We start from the raw sequence: 11,211 nt of genomic DNA, 5'->3' as shown, positions 1-11,211 counted from the left end.
GGTGTCATGATAGATAGTAAGTGGAACTTTCAATATCACTTTAATTATATAGAAATGAAGGTTGCAAAAGTCAGCAGAGCACTTAACAGGCTTATGCCTAATCTTAGGGGACCTGGCGAGAAGAAACGCCAACTCTATTCGAAGGTTATGACCTCGGTAGTAATGTATGCGGCGCCGGTGTGGGGGAGGGCGTTAGCGGCCTCCACACAGAAAATTCTGCGTCCCTTGAGGAGACTGCAGCGGATTGTGGCTATTCGCGTCATTGTGGCTTATCGTACTGTATCGTAGGATGCGGTTACTCTCAGCGTAAGTCAACCCGATACTTGTAGTTGCCCCGAAAATTATCAATTGAGTGACAGCGACGACGACGTCAGCTACGAAAGCGTGAAAATCAACTGCAACAAGGATTATTCTGCTAGCACGTAAATGGCAATCCCGTTCTAATTCATAATATTAAAACTTAAACGGATAATGTATTAGAGATAAAAAAATTGTCGAAAGCCGAGCAGGCGATTGAAAAAGAAGAAGAAAAAGGAGAAAGTCTTGCGAAGCTCAAATCGACGAGCGAAAACGTTACAGAGGGAGAAATAAAAGCCGAAGTTATTCAAATAATACCAGGATCCACGCGTTCGTCTTTGTACCAAAAAGTGAACTCTTGCGAAATTCTACGAGCATTGCGCCATATCGATGCCAATCATGTGAGTGTCTATCCCTCCGACAGAGTTCCGAGGGTGTGGACGAGGTCGACGGTTATCGTCGCTAATACAGACGATCATAACCGACCTGGAGAACATTGGGTCGCCTTTTTCCTCGATGAACACGGTACAGGCACCTACTTCGACAGCTATGGAATACCACCCCTGGAGCCCGGATTTCTCCTTCGTCTTCGACGAAACTCCATCATCCACCGATGGAACACTCGACAACTACAAGGATTTTTTTCACAAACTTGCGGACAATTTAGCTGGGTATTTCTTTATTATATGTCTGTCGGTTACGATCTTAATCAGTTTCTTACTCTTTTTACCGAAAATTGTGAACACAACGACCGATTAGTCGTAAATTTATTCCGCAAAATTTTTCTCTGCTACAATAAGAAACATGCCATCGTAGTTGCTAACTGATATCATTCTGTAATTTTAATAACATACTCCTATGTATCACTTTTAACCTTATGTATTATATTTGTAATAAGTATATTGACTTTTGTAAAATCACCATGAATAAATGTGTCTTTTTTTTATTTAAATTATCCAATATTTTCTTTCCACTCTTTCCCTTTTTCCTTTTAACAGCGAAACACTCTCGTAAAGCTCTATTGTAATCTTCAACCGTGCGATAATTTTGTTATTTTTTTCATCACGCCGTCACTGACCTTTGTTTCTATTGTTTAACTTTTAAGTGCTTCATTATCACTAATAATAATATCGTTACCAGATATAAGGTGTGAAACTGTCTTATCTAATCGAAAACCAGCGGGGAGTGGAGGGGGTTAGTTTGACGGGCCATATCTGACAGCGTCAGTGACCGAGTGGTGGAGGGTCGATGTCAGTGGTCGAGTGGTGGGGGGTCGGCGCCAGTGGTCGAGTGATGGGGGTTTGTTTTGACTCCCTATAGCTGACATACTACTACTAGCGCCGCATGTAGAGCAGAGAGAAGCCTGAGAGAGGCCATGCCGGCGATTTTCGTGGGACGCTTTTACTAGGCCGTACAGCAGCGCCGTGCATCCACTTTTAGGAATTAGAACTACGTATCCACATCCACTTTTCGATACCATCGATTATTTGGTTCATGTCCGTGCTAAATACATCCACTTTCATTTCGAGAAGTAAAATCTAAAATCATTTTTTATGCATGTGTGTCCACACATCTTATATATCCATAAATTATAGATAAGAAATATATTTTGCGTATATAAATAAATTAAAAAAAAAAAAAATATATGGTATATACATATATTTGCCATTTTTCGTTCCAAACAGTATTTGTTGAGAAAAAAGGTTTAAAACTGGCCGAATTACAGAATACGATTAAACGGACGTCCGTGAGTTCACGCATGATTATGTTAATAACCACGCGCTTTACATTCAGGCGTTTGTTTAATCGTAATCTATTGGCCAGTTTTAAATCTTGCTACCTCAAAAATTATTGTTTAGAATTAAGAAATGGCAAATACTTTTTTAATTTATTTTTTCGAGAACATTCTTGCTATGCTATTTTGATTCGCGAATTTCGGGATATCCTGTATATATAATTTTTTTTTTTTTTTTTTTTTTTCGTAGGAAGGGAAAAATGCATTATGCATTTCCTATCGGCCGTTCGACGGGGGTATGTGGGACTCTCACCCACTAAAAAACCTTCCACTATAAAAAAAAAAGCTGCAATGGAAAAATATTCATTATTATAAAATAACATATTTTGTAAAAAAAAAAGATATTGTTAAATAATCTGCATTTAATAATATTTATGTTAACGTAGAACGCATGTTCAGAAAATTTTTAATATTATAATTAAAGATTTATGTACATGTGGGTATATATATTTTAGTTGGTATTTATAGGCATGACGTAAAGATTGCAATCACAGTTGAAACAATTACATAAATCTCAAACTAGCAGGTCTTATCACGGGAAATCTATATATATAATATAGATTATTTATAACTGAAGGAATCAGTTATATATTTTGACGCCTTTTTTTAAATCTATTTCTGTTAAGACGTCTTATTATTTTAAGTGATTTGTCAGAATCACTTACTGTATACTATATTATTTACGATATTCATATGTGTTTTGATCTATGATTATATTAGAATACCGTATGCCAACATAAAATACATACCATAAATTTCATTTCTACCGTGTTATTGTATTTTCTTAAAATTCTGTTATTATTATATATATCTCGTGTTATATGTCATTAGTAATAAGAAAATACATGATTTTACAATTTCTTAGCATGATTGCATTAAAATCTTTTATTTATTCCGTGATTAAACCTGCTAGTTAACGATTTATGTAATTTATTTCAACTATGATTGCAACCTTCTAAGAAATTGAAAAATTCATGCTTCTTTTTCTCATTACAGGAAAATTATACTCATTACTAAATGTAACATGATTTGCAAACATATTTTTAATGAATGTAATACCATGGTACACAGTATAAGTATTTCTTTTCAATGACAAAATTATGCAAGATACATATAACAATAAAAAGGTAAAAGAAAGTATTCATATTCAAATATATATTTTTCTTTTTCTAAATAATTCATATTGCGTTCTATGTTATTTTATTATTGTTTACTATTATTTTATTTATTATTATTTCTTTATTTTTTCATTAGCTGACCTTTTTGCTTACCTTTATTTTTTAAATATGTATATTATTTTCTGCCTTTTTCTTCTTGTTTTTTTTTCTCCGTCATTTCCTTCCTCTATCATTTTCTTATTCATTTTTGTTTTTATATGATGGTGCTCAAGATGTGTGTGATCTATTCTTATGTATTTTTCTTATTTATTTACAAACCTCATAACTTTTTTTCTCGGTGCACTAGCTACTCTTGCAGTACGATTATTATATCTCGTACGGGAATATATTTTTATACTAATCATATATTTTAATGTTTGCATTCGATGATTGTAACATTCTTTATCTTTATTTAGCCATTCAGGATATATTTTATTTGTGGCATATATACATTCCGTCACTATCTTATCAAGAATCTGTGTAGATGCCTAATGAGATTGCCATGTACGATTAAATGCCATTAATTGGGTTTTATTAATATTTATGAATAAAGTTGTTGGTCGTATCAATTTTGTCACCGTTGGAGCATCTTCATCTATATTTGGATATTCACGAAATTCTATATATTTTTCTATATATTTAATGTGCATTCATCCATTGGTGTTTTCATCATAGCATTTCGGCAGTCGTCACAATTACTTTTAGCAATACTTCGCCGCGCCACAAATCCGGCAAAATATGCGATAGCATTTTCGTCATAATTGCTATCAATCGAATTTATATTATCGATTTGTTCAATATCATATTCCTCGAGAAGAATTTTAGCGCCTTTATCAAGTAATTCGTTTTCATGTTCATCATATTCTACAATTGTATTGCTCGTATTCATGACATTTTCTATCGTCTTTACGAGCCGACTTGGTCGATTGATAAGACTTTCGCTTTCTATACATTGAACATTGCCCTTCTCGCTGGCTTGAATATATCCCGTGGAAAATATATGTCTGATGGATAATCGGATCATTCTTGCGGTTGGATTAGGATTAAAACCTCCGCGTTGTCTCAATTTAGAAAACAAATGTTCGACAGAATCTTGATTACACAATCCTGTTGCAAGTTGAAATCCTTCGTATTGATTTGCAAGTATTTTATATGTTGCAAGAATAGCTCGTATAGTTAAGGGAAAACCTTTGAAACAAGGAATTTGAACTATGCTTTCCGCTAATTTTGACCATCTTGAGCACCATTCGATAGAATCTGTTAACAGCTTTTAGATATCCAGATTTTTGGGGGATAAGGGTCGTTTTCCGCCAAATGTAATATTCAGGCTGTAAGTGTTACAAGCGTCAATAATATTATTTAAACGCTGTGCAAAATCAGCTGTCGCTTCCCATGTAGTTGTATTTAACTCTTTTTCTTAGCCGGCTGTTTTTATTGCAGCTGCAAAGGTGTGACTAAATAACTGAAAAGCTCTTTTTACATTCATCGCTTCGAAATTATTTGGACGAATATGTGCTTCTGTTATGTGGGACAATAAATTTGAGCCTCCTGTTGTGGCATTGTCAATAGACCATGTCATCTCAAAATCTGAAAATGATGCGATTATTTTTCCATCATAATATAAGTTTTTATGTGTTCTAAGGAAACTTGCTAATCTTTTTACTAAATGAGGAAAATCAAAAGATGCGTTATATTTTTTTCCATTATATATAAAAAATGGTCTCTGTGCATCAATCCCGAGTTGAGTATAAGCGCTTTGATTACATGTGCCTTGATCACATGTTACAAGTTGTACATCAGCACCCGTTGCACTCAATCTGTCTAAACATTCTTTTAATAATATTATTATTTCTTCTGCTTTCATGCATTTTCCCGGGAGGAAATATCCTAAAGGCTGTCGCCATGGATGGCGACGCCCATTTAAACTGTCTAAGCCAGAGCTGTCCACGTTTTGCACTTTTCGGCCGATTTCCGAGGCTCACCGCCTAGCGGCCCCCACTTACGCTCGAGACCTTAGCAACGCGTGGTCCGATAACCGTAACTAAGACGCGCGGAGCTCTGTCTCAAGGACGGCGCATCTGTAACGCGATGCTGTTCCGTACCCCTTAACTAAATATTTTCAGTTTTTTAAAATCGCGATTTTTTAATTATTATTTTTTATTATTAATTAGTATTTTATACTTATATTAATATATATTTATTATTAGATTATATTTATATTTATAATAATTTTGATAATAGATTTCCACATCACCCATGAGGTACTATTGTTGACGCGTTTTTTTAATAGTGGTTTCCCCTGTAGGCCTAATCCACTTAAAAAGAAGAATAAAAAAAACGACCAAAAAACGATGACCAAAAACGAGAAAAATTAGAACATTAAAATTTTGTACGATTACGGCGTTCGTACGATTCGAGAACAGAAGGAATATCTATTTGAATATTTGTCGAGCCAAACATAGAAAAAAATCGAAGACCGAAATTCCTAAGCCTCGGATAAGTCGCTACGTCTAAAATTTTATAAACTTTTATTCCTTTTTCCGGTCGCGTTTTAAGGGAAATATTAGATTGTAAATTGCAAAGTTCTTGTTGCAATTCTATATTTTGTTCTTCGATTTGCGCAGTAAAAGGATTCTCGAGAAGAATAAGATCATTTCTGAACATTTCAAAATCTCTAAACCATGTATTAAATTGACTAATGAGAGAATCGATTAAATAGAGATGCTTCTGAAAATTGCAGCTTTTGCCATGCTCTTCGAAAAGAACTTGACAAGATGGGAAGAAATATAAATTATCTGCCTCAATTTGTTTTTTAAATAATAATAATTGTCTACGGAAACAATCAATGGCGCTAACTAATTGAGAAATAACTTGATTCGTTCTTTGCAGATTCAAATTTAAAATATTTAAATGATTAGTCAAATCAGTAATAAAAGCGAGCTCACTGAGAAATTCTAAATCCTCTAGAAAAAATTTAAATTCGTCGCATTTTGTAACAGATATTTCTTGCAAAAAAAGAAAGATTTCTTTTCTTATTGCAAAAAATTGTTCTAAACATTTTCCGGCACTAAGCCAGCGGACTTCGCAGTATAAAGGGACATCGGTATAAACCGCGTTATGCTCTTCGAGAAAGTGTTGAAACTTTCGATGGGAAAGAAATTTATGACCACCTTTAATAAAATTAACAATTTGCGTTACCGTTAAAACAATTGCGTTACGAATTACTGATATGCGCAGACTCTGCGCGCGATAATATGTCTCGTTGAGACAGTAAAATCCTTCGACGGTAAATTGACAGTTGACGAAGCTACAAGTATTTCGCTCAGTCATCAAACAATAGGACGTAGAATTACTAATATTGCGCTTTCTATTGAAGATAAATTAAAATCTTTGTTAGCAACTTGCTCGTACTTTTCATTGTGTCTTGATGAAAGCACCGATAATCGACACGTGAGCCAGTTGAGTATTTTTACTCGAATCATGCACAACGATTTCTCATGTGTCGAGGAGCTTTTAGATTTTGTTGCTTTGCATGACACAACTACGGGTATAGATATCTTCAGAGCTGTAGAAAAAACTCTCAATAAATTTAATGTAGATTTTACAAAATGTTCGGCTATAGTAACAGATGGTGCCAAAGCGATGACTGGCGCAAAAATTGGTTTTTTCGGTCAAATCAGACAGCGAGATTTAAAATTTCCGATTATTCATTGCATTATTCATCAAGAAGCGTTATGCGGGAAAGCTGTTAAACTTAGTACTGCTTTGCGAACGGTAACGCAAATTGTTAATTTTATTAAAGGTGGTCATAAATTTCTTTCCCATCGAAAGTTTCAACACTTTCTCGAAGAGCATAACGCGGTTTATACCGATGTCCCTTTATATTGCGAAGTCCGCTGGCTTAGTGCCGGAAAATGTTTAGAACAATTTTTTGCAATAAGAAAAGAAATCTTCCTTTTTTTGCAAGAAATATCTGTTACAAAATGCGACGAATTTAAATTTTTTCTAGAGGATTTAGAATTTCTCAGTGAGCTCGCTTTTATTACTGATTTGACTAATCATTTAAATATTTTAAATTTGAATCTGCAAAGAACGAATCAAGTTATTTCTCAATTAGTTAGCGCCATTGATTGTTTCCGTAGACAATTATTATTATTTAAAAATCATATTGAGGCAGATAATTTATATTTCTTCCCATCTTGTCAAGTTCTTTTCGAAGAGCATGGCAAAAGCTGCAATTTTCAGAAGCATCTCTATTTAATCGATTCTCTCATTAGTCAATTTAATACATGGTTTAGAGATTTTGAAATGTTCAGAAATGATCTTATTCTTCTCGAGAATCCTTTTACTGCGCAAATCGAAGAACAAAATATAGAATTGCAACAAGAACTTTGCAATTTACAATCTAATATTTCCCTTAAAACGCGACCGGAAAAAGGAATAAAAGTTTATAAAATTTTAGACATAGCAACTTATCCGAGGCTTAGGAATTTCGGTCTTCGATTTTTTTCTATGTTTGGCTCGACTTATTTATGTGAATGTTATTTTTCAAAAATGAAATATATAAAAACCGACAGACGCTCTTGTTTGAAGGATGCATCATTATCTTCGTTGATGCGAATAAGTTCTTCAAATATTCAAATAGATATTCCTTCTGTTCTCGAATCGTACGAACGCCGTAATCGTACAAAATTTTAATGTTCTAATTTTTCTCGTTTTTGGTCATCGCTTTTTGGTCGTTTTTTTATTCTTCTTTTTAAGTGGATTAGGCCTACAGGGGAACCCACTATTTAAAAAACGCGTCAACAATAGTACCTCATGGGTGATGTGGAAATCTATTATCAAAATTATTATAAATATAAATATAATCTAATAATAAATATATATTAATATAAGTATAAAATAATAATTAATAATAAAATATAATAATTAAAAAATCGCGATTTTAAAAAACTGAAAATATTTAGTTAAGGGGTACGGAACAGCATCGCGTTACAGATGCGCTGTTCGGAATCTTTAGAGAGTAGTCACAGTGGTAACGCGCGCACACAATAAAGTCAGGCACACAGACTGACGACACAAAGAAATCAAAGACTTGATTTTACACAAATAAACAGCATTATATTTACAGAATGTAATTTACAGAGTTTTTGCGCGACGAACTAAGGTCGCGCCGACGCGGAGCGCAGTTGCAAGAAGTGCAACAACGAGAACAAGAGTATTGCCCGTGAAAAGGCGCGGTACTGAGTACTTTTTAGAGAACGCTCCTTATCGATCCGCACAGAAGGCCTCAAGACAAGAGAGTGTTTGTTCGACGGGCAAACGGCCTTATCCCGCCGACCTTCGAGAAGGTTCCGATACGAAATCAACGAACTTTTGATTTCGTTACGTGGCGATATGGAATCCTCTCGAGAGTCGGAGGACAAAACCGTTTGTTATCATCGTTTGTTTGTGTTTAACGACGATTTTAACAGCGAAGGTATTTCGAGCGCGGGAAAGCGCGCTACGGCGCGCGGTGGCGATTGGCGCACCGGCGGCGCCGTGCGAAGCCGCGCAAAATACGAAAGCGAGAAAAGCGCAATTATTGCCCCCTTAGTTTCGGTACCCGCAAACCGGAGTTTATTGCGCACGCATTCCCTTTCTCTTCCTCTCTCTCTCTCTCTCTCTCTCTCTCTCTCTCTCTCTCTCTCTCTCTCTCTCTCTCTCTCTCTCTCTCTCTCTCTCTCTCTCTCTTTTCTCAACATGCGCCGTCCTTGAGACAGAGCTCCGCGCGTCTTAGTTACGGTTATCGGACCACGCGTTGCTAAGGTCTCGAGCGTAAGTGGGGGCCGCTAGGCGGTGAGCCTCGGAAATCGGCCGAAAAGTGCAAAACGTGGACAGCTCTGATTTAATAATAAAACATAATTTATTGCAGTTAATCTATAAATAAATAATGGTGTGGTAGATTCTACATACAGAAGCCGCATTGCAAAAAAATACAACACCGCGCCGGATCATTTCTATTTGTACGGAACATTTAGAAATACTTTTCATTATCAATCATCTTTGCTTCATATATATATTTGACAATGATAAACATTTCTATATGTTCCGCAGAAGTAAAAATAATCCGGCATTCTTGCAATGCGACTTTTGCATGTATAACCTCTCTACTACATCATTTCACATATACATAAATATTTCTTTATAATAATATTTATGTTGAATGTTTTTAATTAATATGGCTGTTAGAAATTATACGAGGGCAGTTCGATAAGTCAGTGACTTTTACAAGATATGGCACTCAAATCGCAATCTAATTTTATTTCTGATATTTACCATCTTATTTAAGTATACACACCAAGTAGATCTGTCAAATAGAAATTTTTTGACAGCATTCTAAAGCGGATAAGTTTGTGTTTTTTACTAAAATGGAAAAAAGTGAATTTCGTGTGCTAATAAAACATTACTTTTTGCGTGGAAAACCCATTAAGGAAATTGAAGAAAAGCTAAAAAGTATTATGGGGACTCTGCTCCGTCGCATGGAATGGTTCACAAGTGGTTCACTGAATTTCGTTGTGGTTTTTGGTCGATTGTGAGCAAGCGCGGCACCCATCTGGCCGACAGCTTCTTCATGCCCAAATGTTTATGCAAGATATTAAAAACACGTTCGTTTGAGATGTTTACCATCTTGGCTATCTCGCGTATCTTTACTCGACGGTCGTCCAATACAATATCATGGATTTTATTGACTGTTTCTTCAGTTGTGACCTCATTCGGACGTCCGCTCAGCATCATTCGTGCTTGTACGATCACAACGAAATTCAGTGAATCACTTGTGAACCATTCCATGCGACGGAGCAGAGTCCCCATAATACTTTTTTAGCTTTTCTTCAGTTTCCTTAATGGTTTTTCCACGCAAAAAGTAATGTTTTATTAGCACACGAAATTCACTTTTTTCCATTTTAGCAAAAAACACAAACTTATCCGCTTTAGAACGCTGTCAAAAAATTTCTATTTGACAGATCTACTTGAAACTTGGTGTGTATACTTAAATAAGATGGTAAATGTCAGAAATAAAATTAGATTGCGATTTGAGTGCCATATCTTGTAAAAGTCACTGACTTATTGAACTGCCCTCGTATATATAAAAGAATTACCTTGGTTAAAGAATTAAAGCACTTCCACCAAAACTTTCACACACGGCTAGTACGATGAGATGAGGAAAGTCCGCGAAGGCGCCAATAGCGGCCAATGGCGGTAAAAACCGGAGCACTTTATCACTATATATATATATATATTACATTCATGTTATAATATATATATGTATAATATAATATTAATATTACATCTCTATATAACACGTTATATAACAGCGAAGTAACGATAACATAATACTTTCCAAGTAGCAAAGTGACGTCAGAAGACGACATTATGACGTCTATTTTTAATCATTTTTGGTCCATGACGTCAGTGACTAATAATGGACGTTTATAAGACGTTATTTTTTAGATCAACTAAAGACGTTATTTTGAAGACGTCTTAAGACGTCTTAAATTCGTCCAAATTTAGTTCTTTCATTTATCGCTATGCGACGCGCGATGCACTATCTATCTCGTATTTAAGTTTTATAGTTATGGAATTATATAAAGCTGGCAAACAACTGCTATTAAAATTAAAAGTATCATATAAGTACCAAGTACCTCTAACTATAAGGTACACTTGGCAACAGAAGAATGACTTTTTAACAAATAAATTTACGTATGCGCGTAAATTTATTTGTTAAGGCATTCTTCTGTTGTCAAATATACTTTAAACTTTTATATTCTAATTATCTAATTTATCGAATATGTAATATATTTATCGAATGATTTATTCTTACTGGGCTAAAACTGATGCCATGTATTAATTGTTAAAATATCGAAATTTTGTCAATTTTAAGTATTATATTCGTCATATTATGTCGTCAATAAGAAGTCAGAA

At 34.8% G+C, this 11,211-nt stretch overlaps 1 pseudogene; it reads right to left on the bottom strand.

The window, feature by feature from the left end:
- Positions 1-3,512: 3,512 nt before the first annotated feature.
- LOC145934748 (uncharacterized) lies at positions 3,513-4,273 on the bottom strand (annotated as a pseudogene).
- Positions 4,274-11,211: the final 6,938 nt, after the last annotated feature.

The sequence above is a fragment of the Prenolepis imparis genome, unplaced genomic scaffold (assembly GCF_030444845.1).
Source record: "Prenolepis imparis isolate NDT839.2.m4 unplaced genomic scaffold, iyPreImpa1.0 SCAF_4, whole genome shotgun sequence".
NCBI lineage: Eukaryota > Metazoa > Arthropoda > Insecta > Hymenoptera > Formicidae > Prenolepis > Prenolepis imparis.
This window is presented reverse-complemented; position numbering and strand designations above follow the sequence as displayed.